This window comes from Phalaenopsis equestris, unplaced genomic scaffold (genome assembly GCF_001263595.1).
Source record: "Phalaenopsis equestris unplaced genomic scaffold, ASM126359v1 Scaffold200713, whole genome shotgun sequence".
NCBI classification, from domain to species: Eukaryota; Viridiplantae; Streptophyta; class Magnoliopsida; order Asparagales; family Orchidaceae; genus Phalaenopsis; species Phalaenopsis equestris.
In genome coordinates, this window is record NW_018220521.1 from 1 (window position 1) to 7,819 (window position 7,819).

The following is a 7,819-nucleotide window of genomic DNA, read 5'->3' on the forward strand; positions in this document are numbered from 1 at the left end:
TTGCATTCCCTTTTCATGACATGAAGCTCGCCGGATATGACCGTCATTGTCGAAAAGACCTGCCGCCAAAACGGCCTCTCGAGGCCTCCAAGTTGTAGCCTCCCCCTCCTTTGCCCCTCCCTTGCCCCTCCCTAAGAGTTTAAATAATAAAAAAAAGGCAATCTAATCAGAAAACGTAATAAAAACCTTAATAGTAGCATAGACTTTACATACCATATGCTAAAAGAATATTATGTAACTATTGGGGGAATTCAAATACATACCACACAATTCTCATGTATTTACACATTTAATTCTCACACAGAAACTTATAGGAGCATTTAAAGAAATTCCACAAAATTCTAATGTATTTACAAATCTAACACCTAAATTTTTAATTTTTTTTACATTTATAATGCTCAAATCTTTCATATCACATCAAAAATACCACTTTTATTAACTTCTACACTTTTTCAATCTTATATAAAGTTGTGCAAAGGTAAAAATCAAAAATGTAAATACAAAGGAAATGCGTGGTATGCAAGTAAATCTTCCATATAACATTTATATAACATATGCATGACAGGGCATGCTTCACTTTAGAAAAATTAACATCAGTAGATTTTTTGTGTTGCTAAAGATTTAGGAGGTATCATATAAATAAACGGAAATTTACATACATAACACACAATTCTTATTTACTCATCTCACAGCCAAACTGGTTTTTACAAGCCAAGCATCTTTTCCTGTGTATGAAAAGATGTATGAAAAGTGGATTACATAATTTACTCAAGTAGGATGCTTTGGATGTAAAAATCAAAGTTTGGGTGTGAGATAAGTAAAAGCATAAAAATTTGGTGCCATGCATGTAAATTCCCCAAAAATAACTTTTGAAGTTTATGTGTGAAACACGTAAATACATAAGGAATGAGTGGCATGTATGTCAATCCCCCTAACAAATATTAACAACTTAAAAAGCCGGTTTGGTTGATTTCTGACAAGAAGTAGGGACATCCTGCTGTGATATTCAACAGTAAATCACAACCTTTAAGCACACAAAAATAAATGCAATCAGAAATTATACTGGCAAAGGAAATTAACTAAAAAGCAAGATCTTGAAAATCAAGGATTCTCTAATCATCCTCTAACCGAGATTTCGATCTTCGATGCTATAACTATATTACTTGAGATGTAAGACAAGTTGAAAAAGCAAACTTTAAATTTAGAAGAGAGTGAGTAAAGCGAAGAAAGAAATTTTAAGAATTAAGAACACCTACTTCCTCCTCGTGACGCACCACTGTTTGGCCTCCTGCCCTCTACGTGGACCAGTCTTCCATTCAACTGCACTGGAGAAGCCTACAAAATAACAAGACAGCTTTTCTGAAGCTTTTTAACTGCAAGGAACAGTAAATAAACACGGCTGCAATATGTTGGTTAAATACTTGGGGGTTGTTTGGAATCAATTTAATATTTTATCTTTTTTTTTCTATTTTCTTTTTTCTTTATTTTTCAAAAGCATGTAACACTAAACAAAATTGATCCCAAACAAGCCCTTAGTATTTTCATTGATTTAGTTTTAGAGATGTTAATATATATATATAAACACGTGATCGGTGTCAGAGAGTAGATAATATTTCAAAAAGAAATGAAATGCCTCTAAATTTTAATTTACAAATTGAAAGGTAAGCATTGTGAGAAGAAAATTTCCAGGACAAATCCAGTTGAGTTTTATTAAAAGTGTCTCAGATAGAAAGCCCATACTGGACATTGAATTAACAGATAAATCTGCAAAGGATGACCTAAATATAATCCTGCTGCTATGTAATGTTACGTAATGTTAAGTAGAGATAAGAACAATGAAACAAACCTTCAGCGCATTTTGAACACCAACAGCGTCTTCGAATTCTACAAATGCATAGTAAAATCCACCATCCTGCATATAAAAAATAAAAATAAAAAAAAAAAAGGTAAATTAGCGATTTCTGAAACTAGAATATTAATGCATTATGGATCAAAGCTGGTTAATTTACCTTACGGCTCCTGATAGTAACACCATCAAGCGTTATTCTACCAAACTTTCTGAACTCTTGTTCAAGGTCAGATGATGAAATATTTGGTGGAATGTTTCCCACATAAACAGATTTTGAATCACCTGCAGAAAGAAAGAAATCCAAGGTCAATACTCCTCAGATTAAGGCTTAATTGCATTTGCTAATCTGGCTAATTGAACAAATTTGAGCATCGGGCCGCGGGAACCATATGACTTGATCCAACAATAATTTTTACCACTTTGAAGACAAAGTATCTTTCTAGGAGAGAAATATTGTTACACCAGTGCCAAGCCTAAGGAAAATTTTGGCTTTTATTAGCCTGAGGGCAAGTTAGCTTTTTATTATTGTTGTTGTTGGGTATAAATAGGGTAAACATGTTTAGGGTTGCGGTTATGCATGAGATTGGGTTTTGAGGTCTAGGGCTAGGGTTTGGGAGAGATTTCTTACCTCCCGAATTATAGGATTTGGAAGAGATCCCCTAGTCTCAAATTAAAGGTGCTTATCTTATGTATTCATGTTGAATTGTATCATGTTCTTCCAATAAAATATTTGTTTGTCCTAATTTATGTGGAAAAGTCATCTCTAATCCTATCAAATGGTATCAAAGCATTTGGTTCTAGAAGAACAAAGATCGGGTGTGCCCTAGTCACGATCTGACAGCTAGAGTTTCCACAAACGAGTGATCACCGTACAGAGCGAATCCATCTGATTCGTCATCCCAATACAATCGCGATTAAGAGCTAGTGGGAACGCCAAAGTAAGGATTGCAACATACAGAGCGACTCGATCTGATTCAGCATCATGATACAATTGCGATTTGGAGCTAGCAGGGATGCCAACGTCACGATCGCGGCATACAGAGCCAACGATGGGATCACAACATACTGGATAGCAGCGTACAAGGTGAAGCGTGACCTAATTTCTCAATTCGAGTTATCTTAAGAGTTGTGTTAGGTTTGGACCATTGGGATATATATTTGGGGACAAAAAACATAGAAAAGTAGGAACTTGAAACACAATACGGAAAATTGGGGCTTTCTTTAGGCAAACTTTTCTCCAAGAATTTTAACATAACATTACAAATTTTATTTATATTTTTGAAGTGTGAAATGAGACAAACAAAATGACAACAAATTCAAAATTTTGAGATTATTTGGTGATGACTGAACTGGTACAGTTTTTCCATGAAAAAAAAAATTAGATTTAGGGATTCTCGCTTAAAAGAACCAAACGATAGAAATAAATACAAGTGATGTGTTTGTAGCTTGTCCAAGAACAAGTGATGAATCACCCTTGCCGCCCGTATCTCACTGTTCACTGTTCACTGTTCTACCCATTGTTTTCAGTCGGACAGCCATCGGAAACGCTTTGAGCTACTGGTCACAACAGAAAATGCAATTTTATTGCTACCAGTTCGTTGTCCTGGTGCCATTCACGCAGCATTTCAGTCTATTCTCTTACTTCTGACCCATCCTACAACTTCACTAAACCTCTCTGTGTTCTATTACACCTGCTAGAAACCCTAGAACGGTATTGGTGCTTTAAATAGACTGGCTGTGCGCTAAAAGAACATTAGTGTTTGATTTTAAAAGAGTTCTGATGATTTGCAAAAGCATTGATAAATTAACTGCTTCATATGGGCCATGTATCACGTTTCTACTAAGCCAAGGATTATGGCTTTGACGTGCCTCAACTAAATTTGTCAGTATCATGCTTGCGGTGAGCCTGAATTACACTTTTAAATGAAAAGATATACCCATTCATCTAACCTATTTAGTTTATGCCTCGCCAAAACCTGTTTAAAGAGAATTTTTGTCCGCCAAACAACTACAACTCATCTTGCTACGTTAAGTTGAACTGTGAATATGATGATGCTCCCAAACAAGTAAATGAAACTTGCAGCATTGTCGTGTATGGTGTTTGCTGCAGCTTCTGGGCTTATAGCATGCTGATTCTACTTCTCATTAAGGTATGTTTCCTATATAATGTTTGAAAGAATAACATTAAGGCTGTACTAAACCTAAAAATAGTGCGAGACAGAAGTGGATTAGTTAAAAAATGCTAAAAATCTTCAATCTAATGTTTGTCAGGTTTTATGTTTCTAGATCTTGTTACAAGAAAATCAAAGGGTATCCCTAATGTTTGCACTAACTTGGTGTTAATTTTGTAATTGTAATGACGATGATTCCTGTACTACTTATCAACATCAATATTTATATATGTTAATAATTTATGTATAATAGAAATTTTACTTAGTTACTGACTGACTACTTTATTTTGATTTATTGTGAGATTTTGAATTTTAGGAGGGCTATAATGCAGGAATAATATTCAAAACCTAGCTTCCAACATTTGAAGCCCCTACTATGTATATTTAGCAAACAAATATTACTTCCTATGGATTATACCTGCTGAAACGAGCAGATTCTTGGACACATTTCTCACACTAACATGCACCATTAAGGTGTTTTATTTAGTGGATGCTTTTAGGTGTTTTGTTTAAGAACATTTATGACAAAAAAATTGAGATTTATTATTTTTTATTCAGAATGTTTTTAAAGGCTACTTGGATAACAGATGCGGTCACTTATGATTTACAGGAATAAATTGGCATTTGAGTCGTTTTCTTTATTTAACATGCAATCATCACTCCAAACAAACAAGCAAAACCCATTCAAATTAATAAACAGTATAAAAATAGCTTAAAACAGATTTCCCCCGAAAGTATCGAGAGTTTCCCATTCCTCGACCTTTAAAAGAAGCATTACCAACATGACTCAACTTTTTAAGAGAAACAAAACCAAAATTTCCAAGTTCTTAGGGTAGGTTTTGATAATAGAGCGGAATAACTTTATTAATATGAAAATGAGTTATAAATACAGATGACATGAATTATAAAATAGAAAAAACATCAATTAATTAATTCTTAATAACTAGCCGGAGATAAAAGAAAAGACAAAATAGGAAATAACCGAAAAGGAAATAAATCAATACTAATAACTTGTAACATAAAATAGAAAATAACTTGAAAGGAAATAAATCAATACTAATAACTTCTAACACTTCACCTCAAGTTGGAACATAGATGTCAATCATGTTCAACTTTAATTCGAAATCATCAAATAATGGGCGAGGAAGATAATTTGTGAGGTAGAAATTGAATTCTTCATCCCCAATGCATTTAGGGATACTTCTAGTTGATTGCGGTAGTATTTGACAGTAGTTTCTGCGGTTTCTGTAGTTCCTGTAGGTAGTTGGAAGGCCACTACAGGTAATGTTGTAGGGAAGTTTGCAGAGAACTAGACAACCAACAGGGAAAGCTGCAGGGTATAATATGCAAGGAAAAAGTTATTAATGAGGGTCTGCTGCAGGACAAAGCTCCAGAGAAGGGTCTGCTGAAGAGAAAAACTTTGGAGGACCTGTTGCAGGAAAAAAGACTCCATAGGAGCCTACAACAGAGAGAATTATGTAGGTAGGTGGAAGCTTGCTGCAAGTTAGTGCTACGAAAAAGGTCTGCATGGAAAAATTAGGCTGAGGAAGTTCTAGCTGCCTGTAGGGAATAGTTTCCAACGTTGATGGCTGCACGGAAAAGCTTCGAAGGAGGCTTGCTGCAGGGAAAGAAAAAAAAATAATAAATGGCGAAGGGCTTGCAGCAGAAAAAGATTTTAAAAAGGCTTGCAACCACCTGCAATAAAAAAAAAAGATCTGGATAGTTGTTCGATATGGCGATGATGGCAGCATTGGTCATTGTTTGACAAAAACAGGGGATTGATTGGAGTTTTCTACAACCCTTGGAGATTTCTGCCAATCCGACATTTGATATTGATTCCTCAGTCCCCTGTGGTAAAGGAAACACTCTAAGCTCCATGAGCTTCTTACAAGTTGCAGCAACCATTTGAAGGCCCTTATCACGCACCGAATCTAAAACCCAAAAAATTTGAAGACTGTGGCAACGAGTAAAGACTAATTTGAGATGATTAGTTGTGATCAAGGACTGGGAAGCCATAAAGATTTGCTTTAGAGAGGCCTGAAGTTACCTACTTCGAAGGAGGAGAAAAAGCAGGTGCCAAAATGAATGAGCTGCAACAGTGCTCGGGCCAAGAGCCGAAAGAAACAACAGACAAAAATGTGCTCTTTGACTCTCAGTCTCCGAAAAGGAGACCAGCCACAAGAGCTTCAAGGTTCACATCACAACCAATGCAATTAAAAACCAGAGACTCAAGGCAAGTCATCCCTGGTGGAAAGCATGATACCCAATCCACCACTCCCTCATCATTCTCAACGACTTGTTCATCAGATCTAGAGATCAGAGACGCCTGCATCTCTCTGCTATGGCGGCGGGGCCGTGTGTGGGGGGACCGTGACAAATCCTAGAAGGATGTTGCTAGGATCATGAAATCGACATCAGCAATAGTCATTCGCTTGAGGCAGACTCAAGCGAGAGATAAGACAGAAACATAGTTGTAACGGGCTTGATCTGAGTCTAGGCCTCATTGCGAAACCAATACTTGCATATGAGGTCAAGAAGCACAACACATTCTCGAGAATGCCATCGAGAACTTGATTGGAGAACGACGGCAGCTGGCTGGCGAGGGTAAAGGCTGGTCGAAACTTTGGTTGTGCAATTCCGAAAGAGGATTTAAGGACCAACGATCGAATTTAATGCCATTTCAGTCGCCATTATCCAGGAGTTCCTTGGAGGTTGCTATTTTCTGCAGATCTAAGTTTTGCTAGCCCAAGGCATCTGATTGTCGTTTACTGCAGAGACAAGGAAACATGATTTGATTGGTCTATAGGCTACGCCTATAGGCTATAGCAGCTGTTGATCAGTTGCCTAGGAAGAAATTCTCCTACGTAACTTTTGTAGGTTGCTCCTGTAGGAGCGGCTATTCTATTGCCCGAGAAGTAGCTCTCCTAGGGGAACTTCTGCCAGCTGGTCATGCGGTTGTTCTTCTATTGCCAGGGAAGTATGTTTGCTATGGGAACTTCCGCCGGATGCTGGAAGGGGCAATAATCCTACGGATGGTCTACAGGCTACAAGAGGGAGGTAGAGTGGTTCAGGAGGACCTGCAGGTTGTCGGAAGTTTTCGGTGGCAGGAGATCTTCTCTTCCGCTAGAAACTCTAGGGTTTGTTTCAAGGCTTCAATATCATGTAGCCTTTGAAAATAGAGTGAAATAATTTTTTTAATATGAAAGACGTATCAATAAAGGTTACATGAATTCTAAAATAGGAAAGACATGACACCCATATCTCTAATATTACAATTAATCAATTCCTAATAACTACCAGAAGATAAAAAGAGTACATAAAATAGGAAATAACTGAAAAGAAAATAAATCAATACTAATAACTTCTAACATAAAATATGATATAACTGGAAAGAAAATAATCAATACTAATAACTTCTAAGACTTAACAATCTCTATGCTATTCAAAGCAAAAAAAAAATCATAAGCAAGAAATAAAATATCAATATGATTTAAATGCTCAGTGAAATAGGCATTTTGAGCATACTGTCATGCTGTAGAGCATGAGCATGGCCTAAAGACTCCTGGCATCATATCAGCTCGATAAGCAGCATAAAAAGAACAGTAATCCATCAACAAGAAAAATACCAAAAATAATAAAAAATAATAAAAAAGGATCTATAAAGGCCAACCTTCGTCTTCAAAGGTAGAAACTTCATCCAACACCTCAGAGCTGGACTTTTCTGAAGCATTAGAGACAATGGGTTGAGCCTGCAGCTGAGTCGACGGTGATGCATGATGACGCTCTGACAAAACTGCAC

General features: G+C 36.6%; 1 long non-coding RNA gene across 1 annotated transcript; it reads right to left on the bottom strand.

Moving 5' to 3' along the window:
* Nucleotides 1–6: 6 nt before the first annotated feature.
* Nucleotides 7–7,810, bottom strand: LOC110035919. The gene is made up of 5 exons (XR_002295182.1): nucleotides 7,691–7,810; nucleotides 2,010–2,131; nucleotides 1,847–1,912; nucleotides 1,257–1,335; nucleotides 7–120 (listed from the first exon to the last, which is right to left on the bottom strand). It is a non-coding gene; the product is annotated as an uncharacterized LOC110035919 (long non-coding RNA).
* Nucleotides 7,811–7,819: the final 9 nt, after the last annotated feature.